Below are 20,066 nucleotides of genomic sequence, written 5' to 3'. Positions count from 1 at the left end.
ATAGATGCCGCTACACGGGACTTGTGGCAGATGGTCCCTAAGGTGGAGGGAGCAGTCTCTACCCTAGCGAAGCGTACAACTATCCCTGTCAAGGACAGTTGTGCTTTTCTAGATCCAATGGACAAAAAATTAGAGGGTTACTTTAAGAAAATTTTTATTCAACAAGGTTTTATTCTCCAGCCTCTTGCATGCATTGCCCCAGTCACTGCTGCTGCGGCCTTCTGGTTTGAGTCTCTAGAAGAGGCTCTACAGGTAGAAACCCCGTTGGATGATATCCTTGACAAGCTTAAACCTCTTAAGCTAGCCAATTCATTTGTTTCTGACGCCGTTGTTCATTTAACCAAGCTAACGGCTAAAAATTCAGGTTTTGCTATTCAGGCGCGTAGGGCGCTATGGCTTAAATCCTGGTCAGCTGACGTTACTTCAAAGTCTAAGCTTCTCAACATTCCCTTCAAGGGGCAGACCCTATTCGGGCCTGGACTGAAGGAGATCATTTCTGATATTACTGGAGGAAAAGGTCACGCCCTTCCTCAGGATAGGTCCAACAAATTAAGGACCAAACAGACTAATTTTCGTTCCTTTCGAAACTTCAAGAGTGGCGCAGCTTCAACTTCCTCTAATACAAAACAAGAGGGAAATTTTGCCCAGTCCAAGCCGGTCTGGAGACCTAACCAGGCTTGGAACAAGGGAAAGCAGGCCAAAAAACCTGCTGCTGCCTCTAAGACAGCATGAAGGATCAGCCCCCGATCCGGAAACGGATCTAGTAGGGGGCAGACTTTCTCTCTTCGCCCAGGCTTGGGCAAGAGATGTCCAGGATCCCTGGGCGTTGGAAATTGTGTCCCAGGGATATCTTCTGGATTTCAAAGCTTCTTCCCCAAAAGGGAGATTTCATCTCTCACAATTATCTGCAAACCAGATAAAGAGAGAGGCATTCTTACATTGTGTTCAAGACCTCCTAGTTATGGGAGTGATCCACCCAGTTCCAAAGGAGGAACAGGGGCAGGGCTTCTATTCAAATCTGTTTGTAGTTCCCAAGAAAGAGGGAACCTTCAGACCAATCTTAGATCTCAAGATCTTAAAAAAATTTCTCAGGGTCCCATCCTTCAAGATGGAGACTATTCGAACCATCCTACCTATGATCCAGGAGGGTCAATATATGACTACCGTGGACTTAAAGGATGCTTATCTTCACATTCCGATACACAGAGATCATCATTGGTTTCTCAGGTTCGCCTTCCTAGACAGGTATTACCAGTTTGTGGCTCTTCCCTTTGGGTTAGCCACGGCACCAAGAATCTTTACGAAGGTTCTAGGGTCCCTCCTAGCGGTCCTAAGGCCGCGGGGTATAGCAGTAGCCCCTTACCTAGACGACATTCTGATACAGGTGTCGACTTTTCAAATCGCCAGGTCCCATACGGACATTGTTCTGGCATTCCTGAGGTCTCATGGGTGGAAGGTGAACGAAGAAAAGAGTTCTATATCCCCTCTCTCAAGAGTTTCCTTCCTAGGAACTCTGATAGATTCTGTAGAAATGAAGATTTACCTGACAGAGGCCAGGTTGTCAAAACTTCTAAATTCCTGCCGTGTTCTTTATTCCACTTCTCGCCCTTCAGTGGCTCAGTGTATGGAAGTAATCGGCTTAATGGTAGCGGCAATGGACATAGTGCCGTTTGCCCGCCTACATCTCAGACCGCTGCAACTTTGCATGCTCAGTCAGTGGAATGGGGATTACACAGATTTGTCCCCTCTACTAAATCAAGAGACCAGGGATTCTCTTCTCTGGTGGCTATCTCGGGTCCATCTGTCCAAGGGTATGAGCTTCTGCAGGCCAGATTGGACAATAGTAACGACAGATGCCAGCCTTCTGGGCTGGGGTGCAGTCTGGAACTCCCTGAAGGCTCAGGGCTCGTGGACTCAGGAGAAGGCACTCCTTCTGATAAACATTCTGGAACTAAGAGCGATATTCAATGCTCTTCAGGCTTGGCCTCAGATTGCTGCGGTCAGGTTCATCAGATTTCACTCGGACAATATCACGACTGTAGCCTACATCAACCATCAAGGGGGAACAAGGAGTTCCCTAGCAATGTTGGAGGTTTCAAAAATAATTCTATGGGCAGAGGTTCACTCTTGCCATCTATCAGCTATCCATATCCCAGGAGTAGAGAACTGGGAGGCAGATTTTCTAAGTCGGCAGACTTTTCATCCGGGGGAGTGGGAACTCCATCCGGAGGTATTTGCACAGTTGATTCAACTTTGGGGCAAACCAGAACTGGATCTCATGGCATCTCGTCAGAACGCCAAGCTTCCTTGTTACGGATCCAGGTCCAGGGATCCCAAGACAGCGCTGATAGATGCTCTAGCAGCGCCTTGGTCCTTCAACCTGGCTTATGTGTTTCCACCGTTTCCTCTGCTCCCTCGTCTGATTGCCAAGATCAAGCAGGAGAGAGCTTTGGTGATTTTGATAGCACCTGCGTGGCCACGCAGGACTTGGTATGCAGATCTGGTGGACATGTCATCCCTTCCACCATGGACTCTGCCACTGAGGCAGGACCTTCTACTTCAGGGTCCTTTCAACCATCCAAATCTAATTTCTCTGCGTCTGACTGCTTGGAGATTGAACGCTTGATTTTATCAAAGCGTGGTTTCTCGGAGTCGGTCATTGATACCTTAATTCAGGCTCAAAAGCCGGTCACCAGGAAAATCTATCATAAGATATGGTGTAGATATCTTCATTGGTGTGAATCCAAAGGTTACTCATGGAGTAAGGTCAGAATTCCTAGGATATTATCTCTTCTCCAAGAAGGATTGGAGAAGGTATTGTCAGCTAGTTCCTTAAAGGGACAGATTTCTGCTCTGTCTATTCTTTTGCACAAGCGTCTGGCTGATACTCCAGACGTTCAGGCATTTTGTCAGGCTTTAGTTAGAATCAAGCCTGTGTTTAAACCTGTTGCTCCGCCATGGAGTTTAAATTTAGTTCTTAAGGTTCTGCAAGGGGTTCCGTTTGAACCTTTGCATTCCATAGATATTAAACTTTTATCTTGGAAAGTTCTGTTTTTTAGTAGCTATCTCCTCGGCTCAAAGAGTTTCGGAGTTATCTGCTTTACAATGTGATTCCCCTTATCTCATTTTCCATGCAGATAAGGTAGTGTTACGTACCAAACCTGGTTTTCTTCCTAAGGTGGTATCTAATAAAAATATCAATCAGGAGATTGTTGTTCCTTCACTATGTCCTAATCCTTCAAAGAAGGAACGTCTATTACACAATCTTGATGTGGTTCGTGCTTTAAAATTTTATTTACAAGCTACGAAGGATTTTCGTCAAACATCTGCTTTGTTTGTGGTCTACTCTGGACAGAGGAGAGGCCAAAAGGCTTCGGCAACTTCTCTTTCTTTTTGGCTAAGAAGCATAATCCGCTTAGTTTATGAGACTGCTGGCCAGCAGCCTCCTGAAAGAATTACAGCTCATTCCACTAGAGCAGTAGCTTCCACATGGGCTTTTAAGAATGAGGCTTCTGTTGAACAGATTTGTAAGGCGGCGAATTGATCTTCGCTTCATACTTTTTCTAAATTCTACAAATTTGATACTTTTGCTTCTTCGGAGGCTATTTTTGGGAGAAAGGTCTTACAGGCAGTGGTGCCTTCCGTTTAAGCGCCTGCCTTGTCCCTCCCTTCATCCGTGTCCTATAGCTTTGGTATTGGTATCCCACAAGTAATGGATGAATCCGTGGACTGGATACACCTTACAAGAGAAAACAAAATTTATGCTTACCTGATAAATTTCTTTCTCTTGTGGTGTATCCAGTCCACGGCCCGCCCTGTCATTTTAAGGCAGGTGTTTTTTATTTTTAAACTACAGTCACCACTGCACCCTATAGTTTCTCCTTTCTCTTGCTTGTCTTCGGTCGAATGACTGGGAGTGGCAGTTAGGGGAGGAGCTATATAGACAGCTCTGCTGTGGGTGTCCTCTTGCAGCTTCCTGTTGGGAAGGAGAATATCCCACAAGTAATGGATGAATCCGTGGACTGGATACACCACAAGAGAAATAAATTTATCAGGTAAGCATAAATTTTGTTTTTGCCTAATGTTATTTTTCTTTCACTGTTACATTTTGCGAGATGTCTCATTCTGATCCTGACTCTGATGTTACTGTAGAAACTATGATGCCCTGGAACACAATTCTACAAAGCTAAGTGTGTTCTTTTCATTTTTAAGCTGTTATTTCCTCAGCTCAATTATGTGGCATTTATTTATTATGTTTTATGCAAGCAATGTTTCTACATGTACAATGACATTTACTGTTTTTTACATATTCAGTTCATGTACTTGATTTCATCTGCAAACATCACATGTTGTTGCTTATATCATAAAACGTTATGACTGCTATTATGCCTTTAAGTAAACTTACGAGGTCTTTTCAAATTTGTTAAGATTTAATTAATTTTGCTCTGACCAACAGCATACTTAAGTTTAATCTACTGATGAAGGTTTCTTTGGCTCAAAGGATCCTGTATCAGACAGTTTATCATTTGAACATTTTTTGTTCTTTGTTAAGGACATTTTTCTATTTATAGCTTTTAGGAGTCTAGTCCTCCTATTAACTATTAATAATCCTTTTCAAATCTGGATTTTAACATTTTTGCTTTTGAGGGTTTTTTCCTATTCAATATACTATCTGTATTATATCCTAGAGAATGGTTATTCTGATTTCCTCTTGGGACTGTACTACTATTTGTTTGGAAATTGGTACTTATTTTCAGGATTCTTTAGAATTTGAATATAACCTTAGTAGAGCATATTCATGTACTGTTTATATTTTTAGCTCAGCTTTATCTGTGGCTGACATTACTATTCTCTCAACCTTTGTTGAACAGTTAGCATAAGCAGTTTCAGATTCTTAAGTATATAACTTACTTTAGATGTATTAATTTAATTATGTTTACTATATCTATTATGATTTCAAATATATTTTATTATCTCTCTCTTGTTAGGATAATAATTTGTTTGATTTCTATTATCTCCACTATTTCTGGAGGTTTAGAGTTTTTTTCTGCCCTACTTTTAGTCCGGTGATGTAGATCAGTTGGTGAATGTCCTGACTACAAACGCTTGTTCTAGATCCAAGGGTCATAGATTAATTTCCTGGCAGGGTTAATTCTGCCCTTTGGCCTTTGAGGTCAATTTATTGTGTACCATTTTTTGGGGGTAGTAATAACTACTGTTTTTATCAGCTGCTAATTTGGTTAACTCTGAGTGTAAGTACTGAAGAAGCGTTTTTTTGTATCCTTCTGGGAGAAAAACGCTATATAATTACTAGTTATTAGACTGCATGAAGGTGCGGTTCTCAAACCAGTCCTTCTGGTGGGGGGCAGATTAAATTGTTTTTGGATGAACTCAGTCCAAATTCTATATTATTCTTAGGGTTTGAATAGATTTTTAGAATGAGACCTATGGGAAGAATCTTTCTTTCTTAGTGATTTTTCCAGTTCTTTTAGCAGTAACAGGATTTGGGTTTCTATTCAATTATATTATTTGTCCCTAAGAAGAAAGGTTTATTCAGTCCATTCTTGGATCTGAAGATTTTTATATTGTTTTGTTAGTCTCAACTTTTAAGTTGGCGATTATAAGGACTATTATGCCTTTTTGTTAAGGTCATTTCATGTCCACTCCATTTTTCAGGATGTTTATCCTCATATTTTATTTCATTCAGACCACTTGTGGTTTCTGAGATTTTCTTTTTAAGCTTTACCAATTTGTCGCTTTTCCATTTGGTTTAGTGACAGCTTTATGCATCTTTTCAAAGGTTCTTGGTGCCCTTCTTTCTGTCTTCAGACAGTAGGGTATTGTGGTGCTTCCTTATTTGGATATTATATTATATAACCCTATATATATATAACCCTAATAGTATATTGGTATTAGCTTTAACTTTTTCTTTTCTTCTTAAATGGAAGGAGTCCACAGCTGCATTCATTACTTTAAATAAGAACCTGGCCACCAGGAGGAGGCAAAGGCTTACTCCTCCCACTCCCCTCATCCTCCAGTCATTCTTTGCCTTTTGTCACAGGAGGTTGGCAGAGACGTGTCCGAATTTTTGATTTTTGTTTTTGTCTCTTATGGAGGGTAGTACTCTTCGGCATGGGACAGGAGTTTTAAGTAGTCCTGTCAGTCTGTCAGTGAGGGCATGGAGGAAAGTTAGAGTCCGGAGATGCAGGAAGTTTCTTTCTGCAAAACCATCCCGATTCATATTAACAGCTCCTCAAGCAATTGGCGTTGTCATACTTCGCTCCACTGCCTGCTTTCTTCTCTCAAGTCCAAGGCGGAGGCGATGCTACTATTCGTCACACTTGAAAGGCCGTGTTCCTGTTCCACGGCATTGATTCTGGTAAGATCGTTTCATTTTACTTTATTCAATGTACTGTAACGTGAATGTTTCCTGTGAGGTTAAGCTCCTCACGGGTATAACATAAGGGTCTCAGTGAGTCTCTGTTATATCTTGGAATCGAGGGTTAATATCTCCTGAGGGGGGTTATTGGACAGGGGGTTTATAATCATGTTGTGTGGTTTATGGACTCGTGGTTTGGAACTTTGAGGCCTTTGGAAGTGACGCAGCCTTTTGGTTGGGTGCGCTTTTTTGACTGTACAGTTCACCCTGTGTCCAGGTGTGGTTACGCTCTGTTCCCATTTCCGCATTCCCAACGAGAGATATTCTAGTCCGCAGGGGTCTGGTCATAGGAGGTGGTGAGTGCCCCAGCCATTGGTGGTGTCAGGTGCTGTTTTGTTTTTTATTACTGTTTAAAGTCCATATTGATATATCCACTTTATAGTTATGGGGTATGCTGATGCTGAGACTGTGCTCATTTCAGATTCAGTTACAGAGGATTCCGATACTGAGACGATTATAATATCTAATTCAGATTCTGTGTCTGGTGACGAATCCGGTTTAGCCTTGTTGACTCCTGTCAATCAGTTTTGTTCCATATGCCATATGAGAGCACCCGGTTCCTCGGGCTTGGGGAATCAGGGATCTGCTGAGCCGTCCGCCTCCGGGGGTCCTGTCTCCCAGAGAGCGAGTTCCCTACCGATTCTTCCTCCTACACATGCGGGTAACCCAGTTTATGGCTCCTCTATGCAGGGTGGTGTGTTCCCCCCCAGATATTGCAGCACGTTTTTGCCTTCTGATAATGTTTGTGCTGTCTCGTCTGCAGAGTCCAAACGTTTCTTTGAGGAATGTGCCCGTGCCCTATTGTCCCGGGTATTCCGCAGTATCCCGAGGGTTCTGTTCCGGAGTGTTGTGCCTTTCAGTACCGGATTGTGCGCCTTCGCGTATTGCTCAGACATTTGTTTGAGTCACTGAATGACCCTATAGTTCATAGATATGGGAATTTTTAGTCTGATGGTCCGAATGGTACAACTCGTTAGACATATGGGGATGAGGTTATCTCCTATTGTCTTTATTTTGAGTAATTTCCCAGTTTATGTGAGATGGGGCTCCGTTTGGCTGGTCCTACGGGTAGGCCTGTGTCCTTTTTTGGGCGTTAATCTTAGGGTTGCCTTATATTTTTTTTCATATCAGATAGATGTCTTTTATTTGTGTTTTGTTTCCTTCAGGAACCTTCTGGGATTGATACTCTTTGTTACTTCTGCGGAGGTTGTTTGGACATGTTAATTCTATGTTTAAAAAGGTCTGTTTCTTTTTCCCCTATGAGGGAAAGTTTATGCAGCTTGCCGTTTAGGACCCCTGATGCAGGCTGGTCCTGTTGGGTTTGTTCGGTCTTGTGGCTGTTCAGACACGTGGCGCTGTTTCTGCTGAGCTGGTTCGGTAGAAGCGCTGAGTGCTCAGGTTATCTTTGTTTCATGTTCCACTAAAGCATCGAGAGGAACCTGTGAGTTTGTGAGGCGGGAAGGATTGTCTCAGTCCTCATAGCCTCCAGTTTTAGATGACTGGGCAGGGGAGTGTTCCGCTGCATCATTCTTTCTGACATCTGATTTCGTCAGAACCTAGAGTTCCTCCTCCATATGGGGGAGGGTTGGCGGGCTTAAGCCCCGTTACCGCTGTTTGAGTGGTTTGGCCTTCAGTTTTAGGCCCCAGGATGGTCCGGTTGGGACTTGATCCTACAGCTATAGATAGCTGTCCAGCATGCAGAAGGTTTTGCATTTCAAAGCCTGTTGCAGCTCTTTGCACCTTGAAGGCTGTGTGTAAGCCATTTTCCAGCGTATCTAGATACAGTTTTTACTCTTGGACGTGTAGAGTCTGATTGAGTTATGAGACCTTTGGGTCGCCTTCCACGTCTCCGGGTGAGTTGGATATCCTTTTAGGGATCTGTGTCCCGGATGATGGTTGATCCCTGTGGGGACTTTGTTTGGCTCAGGTTTTCCTGGAGCTGGGAAGGTTTAGCGCCTTCCTTTTCCCTGTGTCCTCTGCCTGGGTGGAGGTGATGGGGAGACTAGCCCTACTAGTAGGGTTTTGTGGACTTTGAGGTATTCCTTCTTTCTTTCATGTAATTAGCAAGAGTCCATGAGCTAGTGACGTATGGGATATACATTCCTACCAGGAGGGGCAAAGTTTCCCAAACCTCAAAATGCCTATAAATACACCCCTCACCACACCCACAAATCAGTTTTACAAACTTTGCATCCTATGGAGGTGGTGAAGTAAGTTTGTGCTAGATTCTACATTGATATGCGCTCTGCAGCAGGTTGGAGCCCAGTTTTCCTCTCAGCGTGCAGTGAATGTCAGAGGGATGTGAGGAGAGTATTGCCTATTTGAATTCAATGTTCTCCTTCTACGGGGTCTATTTCATAGGTTCTCTGTTATCGGTCGTAGAGATTCATCTCTTACCTCCCTTTTCAGATCGACGATATACTCTTATATATACCATTACCTCTGCTGATTCTCGTTTCAGTACTGGTTTGGCTTTCTACTACATGTAGATGAGTGTCCTGGGGTAAGTAAGTCTTATTTTCTGTGACACTCTAAGCTATGGTTGGGCACTTTTATATAAAATTCTAAATATATGTATTCAAACATTTATTTGCCTTGACTCAGGATGTTCAACGTTCCTTATTTCAGACAGTCAGTTTCATATTTGGGATTATGCATATGAATAAATAAAAAAATTTCTTACCTTAAAATTTGACTTTTTTCCCTGTGGGCTGTTAGGCTCGCGGGGGCTGAAAATGCTTCATTTTATTGCGTCATTCTTGGCGCAGACTTTTTTGGCGCAAACTTTTTTTTCTGTTTCCGGCGTCATACGTGTCGCCGGAAGTTGCGTCATTTTTGACGTTTTTTGCGCCAAAAGTGTCGGCGTTCCAGATGTGGCGTCATTTTTGGCGCCAAAAGCATTTAGGAGCCAAATAATGTGGGTGTCTTTTTTGGCGCTAAAAAAATATGGGCGTCAGTATTGTCTCCACATTATTTAAGTCTCATTATTTATTGCTTCTGGTTGCTAGAAGCTTGTTCACTGGCATTTTTTCCCATTCCTGAAACTGTCATTTAAGGAATTTGATCAATTTTGCTTTATATGTTGTTTTTTTCTATTACATATTGCAAGTTGTCCCAGATTGACACTGAGTCAGAAGATACTTCTGGAAAAACGCTGCCTGGTGCTGGATCTACCAAAGTTAAGTGTATCTGCTGTAAACTTGTGGTATCTGTTCCTCCAGCTGTTGTTTGTAATGAATGTCATGACAAACTTGTTAATGCAGATAATATTTCCTTTAGTAATGTTACATTACCTGTTGTGGTTCCATCAACATCTAATACTCAGCGTGTTCCTGTTAATATAAGAGATTTTGTTTCTAAATCCATTAAGAAGGCTATGTCTGTTATCCCTCCTTCTAGTAAACGTAAAAGGTCTTTTAAAACTTCTCATTTTTCAGATGAATTTTTAAATGAACATCATCATTCTGATTCTAATAATGGTTCCTCTGGTTCAGAGGATTCTGTCTCAGAGGTTGATGCTGATAAATCTTCATATTTATTTAAAATGGAATTTATTCGTTCCTTACTTAAAGAAGTCTTAATTGTATTAGAAATAGAGGATTCTGGTCCTCTTGTTACTAAATCTAAACGTTTAAATAAGGTTTTTAAATCTCCTGTAGTTATTCCAGAAGTTTTTCCTGTCCCTGATGCTATTTCTGAAGTAATCTCCAGGGAATGGAATAATTTGGGTAATTCATTTACTCCTTCTAAATGTTTTAAGCAATTATATCCTGTGCCATCTGACAGATTAGAATTTTGGGACAAAATCCCTAAAGTTGATGGGGCTGTCTCTACTCTTGCTAAACGTACCACTATTCCTACGGCAGATAGTACTTCCTTTAAGGATCCTTTAGATAGGAAGATTGAATCCTTTCTAAGAAAAGCTTATTTATGTTCAGGTAATCTTCTTAGACCTGATATATCTTTAGCGGATGTTGCTGCAGCTTCAACTTTTTGGTTAGAAGCTTTAGCGCAACAAGTAACAGATCATAATTCTCATAGCATTGTTAATCTTCTTCAACATGCTAATAACTTTATTTGTGATGCCATCTTTGATATCATTAGAGTTGATGTCAGGTATATGTCTCTAGCTATTTTAGCTAGAAGAGCTTTATGGCTTAAAACTTGGAATGCTGATATGTCTTCTAAGTCAACTTTGCTTTCCCTTTCTTTCCAGGGTAATAAATTATTTGGTTCTCAGTTGGATTCTATTATCTCAACTGTTACTGGAGGGAAAGGAACTTTTTTACCACAGGATAAAAGGTCTAAAGGTAAATTTAGGTCTAATAATCGTTTTCGTTCCTTTCGTCACAATAAGGAACAAAAGCCTGATCCTTCACCCACAGGAGCGGTATCAGTTTGGAAACCATCTCCAGTCTGGAATAAATCCAAGCCTTTCAGAAAATCAAAGCCAGCTCCCAAGTCCACATGAAGGCGTGGCCCTCATTCCAGCCCAGCTGGTAGGGGGCAGATTACGATTTTTCAAAGAAATTTGGATCAATTCAATTCACAATCTTTGGATTCAAAACATTGTGTCAGAAGGGTACAGAATTGGCTTCAAGATAAGGCCTCCTGCAAAGAGATTTTTTCTTTCCCGTGTCCCAGTAAATCCAGCAAAGGCTCAAGCATTTCTGAAATGTGTTTCAGATCTAGAGTTGGCTGGAGTAATTATGCCAGTTCCAGTTCTGGAACAGGGGCTGGGGTTTTATTCAAATCTCTTCATTGTACCAAAGAAGGAGAATTCCTTCAGACCAGTTCTGGATCTAAAAATATTGAATCGTTATGTAAGGATACCAACATTCAAAATGGTAACTATAAGGACTATCCTGCCTTTTGTTCAGCAAGGGCATTATATGTCCACAATAGATTTACAGGATGCATATCTGCATATTCCGATTCATCCAGATCACTATCAGTTTCTGAGATTCTCTTTCCTAGACAAGCATTACCAGTTTGTGGCTCTGCCGTTTGGCCTAGCAACAGCTCCAAGAATTTTTACAAAGGTTCTCGGTGCCCTTCTGTCTGTAATCAGAGAACAGGGTATTGTGGTATTTCCTTATTTGGACGATATCTTGGTACTTGCTCAGTCTTCACATTTAGCAGAATCTCATACGAATCGACTTGTGTTGTTTCTTCAAGATCATGGTTGGAGGATCAATTTACCGAAAAGTTCATTGATTCCTCAGACAAGGGTAACCTTTTTAGGTTTCCAGTTAGATTCAGTGTCCATGACTCTATCTTTGACAGACAAGAGACGTCTAAAATTGATCTCAGCTTGTCGAAACCTTCAATCACAATCATTCCCTTCGGTAGCCTTATGCATGGAAATTCTAGGTCTTATGACTGCTGCATCGGACGCGATACCCTTTGCTCGTTTTCACATGCGACCTCTTCAGCTCTGTATGCTGAACCAGTGGTGCAGGGATTACACAAAGATATCTCAATTAATATCTTTAAAACCGATTGTACGACACTCTCTGACGTGGTGGACAGATCACCATCGTTTAGTTCAGGGGGCTTCTTTTGTTCTTCCGACCTGGACTGTAATTTCAACAGATGCAAGTCTGACAGGTTGGGGAGCTGTTTGGGGGTCTCTGACAGCACAAGGGGTTTGGGAATCTCAGGAGGTGAGATTACCAATCAATATTTTGGAACTCCGTGCAATTTTCAAAGCTCTTCAGTCTTGGCCTCTTCTAAAGAGAGAATCGTTCATTTGTTTTCAGACAGACAATGTCACAACTGTGGCAAACATCAATCATCAAGGAGGGACTCACAGTCCTCTGGCTATGAAAGAAGTATCTCGAATTCTGGTATGGGCGGAATCCAGCTCCTGTCTAGTTTCTGCGGTTCATATCCCAGGTATAGACAATTGGGAAGCGGATTATCTCAGTCGCCAAACGTTACATCCGGGCGAATGGTCTCTTCACCCAGAGGTATTTCTTCAGATTGTTCAAATGTGGGGACTTCCAGAAATAGATCTGATGGCCTCTCATCTAAACAAGAAACTTCCCAGGTATCTGTCCAGATCCAGGGATCCTCAAGCGGAAGCAGTGGATGCATTGTCACTTCCTTGGAAGTATCATCCTGCCTATATCTTTCCGCCTCTAGTTCTTCTTCCAAGAGTAATCTCCAAGATTCTGAAGGAATGCTCGTTTGTTCTGCTGGTAGCTCCAGCTTGGCCTCACAGGTTTTGGTATGCGGATCTTGTCCGGATGGCCTCTTGCCAACCGTGGACTCTTCCGTTAAGACCAGACCTTCTGTCGCAAGGTCCGTTTTTCCATCAGGATCTCAAATCCTTAAATTTAAAGGTATGGAGATTGAACGCTTGATTCTTAGTCAAAGAGGTTTCTCTGACTCTGTGATTATTACTATGTTACAGGCTCGTAAATCCGTATCTAGGGAGATATATTATAGAGTCTGGAAGACTTACATGTCTTGGTGTCTTTCTCATCATTTTTCCTGGCATTCTTTTAGAATTCCTAGAATTTTACAGTTTCTTCAGGATGGTTTGGATAAAGGTTTGTCTGCAAGTTCCTTGAAAGGACAAATCTCTGCTCTTTCTGTTCTTTTTCACAGAAAGATTGCTAATCTTCCTGATATTCATTGTTTTGTACAAGCTTTGGTTCGTATAAAACCTGTCATTAAGTCAATTTCTCCTCCTTGGAGTTTGAATTTGGTTCTGGGGGCTCTTCAAGCTCCTCCTTTTGAACCTATGCATTCATTGGACATTAAATTACTTTCTTGGAAAGTTTTGTTTCTTTTGGCCATCTCTTCTGCTAGAAGAGTTTCTGAATTATCTGCTCTTTCTTGTGAGTCTCCTTTTCTGATTTTTCATCAGGATAAGGCGGTGTTGCGAACTTCTTTTTTTTTTTTTTTTTTTTTTTATAATTTTTTATTGAAGTCATAAACAAATATAACAATAATGAAACGTCCAACAATAGTAACAAAGGAGAAAAGTACAGTACTAATACCACGATCTTGCCAGGTAAACAACTCAAGTTATGCCATCATTGTATACATTCAAAAATTTCAAGAGTAGTACTCTATGATGTGTAGTAAAAGAATGGAGAAGCAATAACTGGTTAGTGTTATGGAGGAGCATGGTGGTTTATTAGGCAATAAATCTAAATTGAAGGGGCATATAAATCCCGTTTATTAAAGGCATTAGCAAAGAGTTTGGACTATCCAGATTAAGACCTCAGTTTTTATTTTTTTATATGATATGTAGGCTAGAAGTGACCCCACCTTGTGATGGATACATACACCATAAAATATTAATTTAGAAAATATAAAAGCAAGGAAGGGTTGGTTTTATGGGGGTAAAGGGAGGGGGAAAATAGAGTATATTCTCCACATTATCATGAAAAAGCATTTATAGCGGTATATAATCTAGTAAAAGTAGGATAAACGTGGATTGGTTTGTGTTTGGCCACTTATGGACCAATTTAGCGGGGAGAGGGATAAGGGGACGCAGCGGGCAAAAGCCGCTCAAAGTGGAGTGGGGAGGGGAATGGGGAGGGCGGAGCCAAATAGGACATAATAGCAGGTATGGAGAGACTTATTGGATGGATATAAGGGTGGGCTTCACAGGGGGGACCTGTTATTTACATGACTACTGGGATGGGCATGGCTCCATCAGAGTGATGTAATTATCTAAATATAGTGTTATGCTCATATAATGAGAAGGTAATGACAAATGCGTAGAATATGCGACCAGGATGAAACCAGAGCTCAATTATGGGAAGTAAGGGGCCTCACTAGTCACACTGTATTATTATGTGGAGAGGGGGGCTGTAGAATGTTTAGGGTATAGGGAGTCTACGGATAAGCCCCTCTCCTAAGGGAGTGTCATCTATAGACGAGGCTGGAAAAAGGAGTGGGGATATGACCCGCCGGCAATAAGCTCCGGCAGGAAAGGGAGGAGAGAGGCTTATCATGGACAAGTGATGTATACTGATAATGTGGAAAAAGCCAGGAAAGAGCTAGTGATGACAGTTCTACAGTCACTAATAATTATAGCATATACACATACATATATAGATGTTCATACACACAGTAACTGCTATACTCGTGTGCGACGAAAGTAAGTGGTATGAAGTAATAAACATTACCTATATGTTGAAACTAACCTTCAGCCTATGAGAACCTGATACCTGTGTGCCCCAACCACTGAACTATAAAGTGGGGAGGGGGACATTAGCGTGTATGGAACGTAAGAGATTTCCAGGTGAGCCCCTCTCCTAGGGAATTACCAGCTATAGGTGATGTGGGAAAAAGGCATAGGGATATGACCCGCAGGCAACCAGTACCGGCGGGAAAGGGAGGGGAGGAGCCCACCAGAGACAAATAATTTTGTATTAATATAAAACTCAACATAAGCCCTATGAACATAAAAATAATAAAGCATAAGCAGAACATGAGTCCATAAACAGTTAGAAGAGCAAAGAGTATGAAATACACTAAGTGTATCTACTAGTGCCTAAACATATACACATCTTTGCGGGCTAATGAAAAAAACAAACTATATATATATATATATATCTTAGCTTAGACTTTGAACCTCTGAGTAAGAGAGCTATCATTCTTAAATATAATGATCAGTCAGCCACTACTGCCGTAGGAGGACTGGTTGTAGTGTTTGAGTGAGAATTAGAGCTAAAATGCCATGAAAGCTGTGGGAAAATAAGCAGACATATGGCATAAGAGAGCTATGGACCTTTTGAAAGCGGGCTTATAATAGGCTATCACATAAACATAAAATAAATATCAGTGGCTAAAGTAGATAACGTTATGTACTATTCTCTAACAGTTATGAACTTAATGTCAACGCTGGATCTGAAATGCAAATAGATGTGCAAAAAAATGAAAAGAAGAAATAGTATTGTATTTTCATCTCCAGCATCACAGTAAGACAGTACAACTAAGTGAGGCAATCCTACATCCTATATCATTACACGGAGCCTGCAATAGTACTAAGTTTACCCTATAGTATGAAAGGAGGTAACATAACTAAACAAAAACATATGAAATTCAGCTAGGCACACATAACATATCATAGACATATAATGTCCTAGTGGTGTGAAAACTAAATGCATCAAGCTGTCCTCAGGAGTATAGTGAGTAAGACGTCAGCTAACCTACACCATTTCTGTCCAATTTGCTCCAAGACACAGGTAGTGGCCCCCTGCCAAAAATATGTAATGTACTGTCTGCCGGGCTAAAGGTGTCACCCGGTCTGGGGTAATACATCATATCTCTCAGAAAAGACAATGGTGCTCTTACAAAAAGGCAAATGACGCTCCTTTCAGCTGGCTTGAAACGTGTGGTCACCAAGTCTGGAGAATTGCAAGAGTAATCAGGCGTCTGTTCCGCAAAGCGACAAGCTGGGTTCAGCAGTAGATGTGTGTGAGGCGTCCACAACCAGCTCTGCAAATGTGACAAAAGCTCACCGCCCAAATTGCCTTCGAACCGATTGAGCCATTCTCCACTATCAGGGAGCAAGTGATGCATCTCAGCCGCTGCGAGGTAAGGTGTAGGCTTAGCTAGCCAACGGAAATTTTCGTTCTGCAAGGTCTGCTCCGGTGCACACTGAGGCAATGGCGCCTGTTCAATGAAGAGTAAATCAGAGCAATCCTGTAAAGGAGCAGCAGCATCACTGTTATTTATGGTAGGCAGTGAGAATTGTTGTTGCTGCTGTAGTATCGTCGGCAGGCTTTCTAGATATGATTCAGGCTGCGTATCTCCAGGGTCCATATTAGTTGGTGCTTGGCTGTCCGCTCCCCTCGATAGTAACTGCAAGGAACCTGATAAATCAGAAAAGCAGTTGGCCATCTGTATATCAAAGTCTCGTAACATAGCAAGTAGTATTTCAGGTTCCTCCTCCATTTTAACAGCAGCTTCAGACTTTGTCCTATGGGGTTTTAAGTCAGTAGTAGTGGTGGAGGGCCTACTGAATTTGCTGCTCTCAGTGCGACAGCTCACTTCTGGAGAGGTTATTACACACTGTTGTCGCTGCAAAATTCTTCTCAGAGCAGGAATCTTGTAGTTACAGGATGGACTATAGTATCTCACCCACACGTATAGCTTAAAATGATGCTGAAAAGAAGCATTTTTTTAGGAGTTTATGAAGCAAGGCCTAGGAGCTCAGTAGATATGCTTCTGCTTGCCTCGGCTGTTGGCTCCGCCCCCCCCGCGAACTTCTTTTAAATTTTTACCTAAGGTTGTGAATTCTAACAACATTAGTAGAGAAATTGTGGTTCCTTCATTATGTCCTAATCCTAAGAATTCTAAGGAGAGATCATTGCATTCTTTGGATGTAGTTAGAGCTTTGAAATATTATGTTGAAGCTACTAAGAATTTCCGAAAGACTTCTAGTCTATTTGTTATCTTTTCCAGTTCTAGGAAAGGTCAGAAGGCCTCTGCCATTTCTTTGGCATCTTGGTTGAAATCTTTAATTCATCATGCTTATGTCGAGTCGGGTAAAACTCCGCCTCAAAGGATTACAGCTCATTCTACTAGGTCAGTTTCTACTTCCTGGGCGTTTAGGAATGAAGCTTCGGTTGATCAGATTTGCAAAGCAGCAACTTGGTCTTCTTTGCATACTTTTACTAAATTCTACCATTTTGATGTGTTTTCTTCTTCTGAAGCAGTTTTTGGTAGAAAAGTACTTCAGGCAGCTGTTTCAGTTTGATTCTTCTGCTTATAATTTCAGTTTTTTTCATTATAAGATTTAAACTTTATTTTGGGTGTGGATTATTTTCAGAGGAATTGGCTGTCTTTATTTTATCCCTCCCTCTCTAGTGACTCTTGCGTGGAAGATCCACATCTTCGGTAGTCATTATCCCATACGTCACTAGCTCATGGACTCTTGCTAATTACATGAAAGAAAACATAATTTATGTAAGAACTTACCTGATAAATTCATTTCTTTCATATTAGCAGGAGTCCATGAGGCCCACCCTTTTTTGTGGTGGTTATGATTTTTTTGTATAAAGCACAATTATTCCAATTCCTTATTTTTTATTCTTTCGCACTTTTTTCTTATCACCCCACTTCTTGGCTATGCGTTAAACTGATTTGTGGGTGTGGTGAGGGGTGTATTTATAGGCATTTTGAGGTTTGGGAAACTTTTCCCCTCCTGGTAGGAATGTATATCCCATACGTCACTAGCTCATGGACTCTTGCTAATATGAAAGAAATGAATTTATCAGGTAAGTTCTTACATAAATTATGTTTTTGTCCTGAGACTTTTGAGAAGTTCCTTCATATGACTTCTAGCCCTGCTCCTTGGAGCGTTAGACCCATGTCATCTAGGGGTTAGTTGTGTGGTTTGCGACTCAAAGGTTGTGGGTTTATACCCAGTTGCTGGCGTTGGATTTCCATTTTCTGGTGCACCTTCGGGTTGCATTCCCCTTGTCAGTTTGCCAGTGTGCCCGTGGATTCTCTGCTCTGCAGGCGAATAGTTTGGCTGTGCCTCTGTTAACAATCCTATTAGCTCAGGATGCTAGGGCATAGATCTAGCCATCTTATGAACCTTTAAGACTGAGGTTCGATTCCTATAGGGTGAGCTACTTGTAGGGGTGTCCTTTTCTAGGACATTTGCGTTGGGGATTTTCTTCCCAAGAATTGGTTCCAACTGGGGTCTTACTGACTCCATGTCAGACTGTGGGGCCTTGTTCTTATGGCCTTGTCTGTTTCCAGAGTCAGGTTGCACTGGTACTCTGGGGGGATGGCTGTACCATCTTTACGCTCGTTCCTGTACCAATTTTGAGACTCTTTGTTTCCCTTGTATAGATCCCTGTGGCCGGGTTGGTCCAGCTGGGTGGGGGTCTGCAGGTCAGGATATCCAAGCGGTCTGAGGGTCGCAGTCTCCTCTGGATGTGTGAGCTTGTTGGGTCTATCCTGATAGCTCAGTCTGCTAGGAAAGGGTTTTTCCTTTCTCTTTGCTCCTTTTGACAGGAGAGGGTTTACTCTTCCTTCGGGTTTGATGGTATACTCTCCTTCTCGGGAGGCTTCGATGGAGGCTTTGTGTTCCCCTTTTTAGGGACATGTGAGTAGGTCCGGTGGCTTAGGTTGCCTGGAGCGTGCCCTCTGTTGAGGGGCTGTTTTGTGCGCTTGTTTCTTGTTGACTGCTTCTTCCTTGCAAGCTTCCTATGTGTCGTCCTGTTATGGACTCCGTGTTCTCAGACTTGGGGTTTCTCCTGGGTCTCTTACACACTTTTCATGGTCGAATACTTTGCTATTCTATGGACAGGCGCTGGGAGGTCTTTGCCTCTTTAGCTTCGTTCCATGCTTGCAGGATGTTGGGGAGACGTCTTTTCTGTCTCCGTGCCTGGTATTATCCCGGGTTTCACCTGGAAAGGCGTGGCCTCCTTCCCTGTTTGGGTCCATTTGGGTCTCTGTGAGCTGGGCCCACTCTTGGAAGTGATCTTTTTTGTATTAAGGGACCTTTCGGTTCCTCGGTTCTCCTTGCCTTTGGCTGGTATTCCCTTCCTTTGTTGGGGAGGAGTGGTGGGGGACCGTCTGTTGGGCGACAGTGTCTCTTGGTGGACTGTTGGCTCAGTCGAGTCTGTTTTGTGGTCTCTAGTTTTGCTCTGGACTTGCTGCGAGTCAGTGTCATTGGGGTTTTTCCTTTATAAAAAAAAAGATTTTTTTCGGCTTCGGACGAAGCAGGATTTTTTATTGGGTAGAGGTTCAGGCCTGGTGCCCTCAGTGTCGGCCGCCTATTATACCCTCCCGTCTTCGAATTCAGTGTCCTCTATAGCTTGGGTATTGTTTTCCCAAAAGTAATGAATGCAGCTGTGTACTTTTTCCATTTAAGAAGAAAAACATAAATTATGCTTACCTGATAATTTCCTTTTCTTCTGATGGAAAGAGTCCACAGCTCCGCACCCGTAATTTTATGTGGGGTGTCCTTGTATTCTTCTTGCACCTTTTCACCCTGATATTTCTTCTACTGTTCCTTGTTCCTCTGCAGAATGACTGGGAGATGAGGGGAATCTGAGGAGTATTAAAGGCCTTTGGCTGGGGTGGCTTTGCCTCCTCCTGGTGGCCAGGTTCTTATTTTCTAAAAGTATTGAATGCAGCTGTGGACTCTTCCATCAGAAGAAAAGGAAATTATCAGTTAAGCATAATTTATGTTTTTATTAAAGCAGGACAGGTAGCTCAGCATGCTAATGCACTTTGGCTGAGCTCTGTAACAACCTGAGGGTTGCAGGTTCGATTCCCGGCGAGGTCCATTCAGCCTTTCATCCTTCCGAGGTCGATTAAATGAGCAGCGTCTTCAGTCCCTTATGGGTGATTAGATGCGCTTTACAAGTACCCAATACATACATATGAAATAGCAGTATTCAAATATATGTACTTTTCTTTTTGTGGAATCCCTCATGAATCGGCTAAGTTTTGTTTCTTCAAGACATGGTTAGAGGATTTAATTTACCTAAGAGTTTTGTGAATCCTCAAACAAGGGTGACTTCTTTTTGGGTTTCTAGATGGATTCTGTGTTCATGTCTTTATCAGACAAAAGTAAATTGTAAGTGGTGTTAGCCTGTCTAACTTACAGTCTAGAACATTTCTTTCAGTGACTATG

Source organism: Bombina bombina, chromosome 4 (assembly GCF_027579735.1).
Source record: "Bombina bombina isolate aBomBom1 chromosome 4, aBomBom1.pri, whole genome shotgun sequence".
NCBI classification, from domain to species: Eukaryota; Metazoa; Chordata; class Amphibia; order Anura; family Bombinatoridae; genus Bombina; species Bombina bombina.
This window is presented reverse-complemented; position numbering follows the sequence as displayed.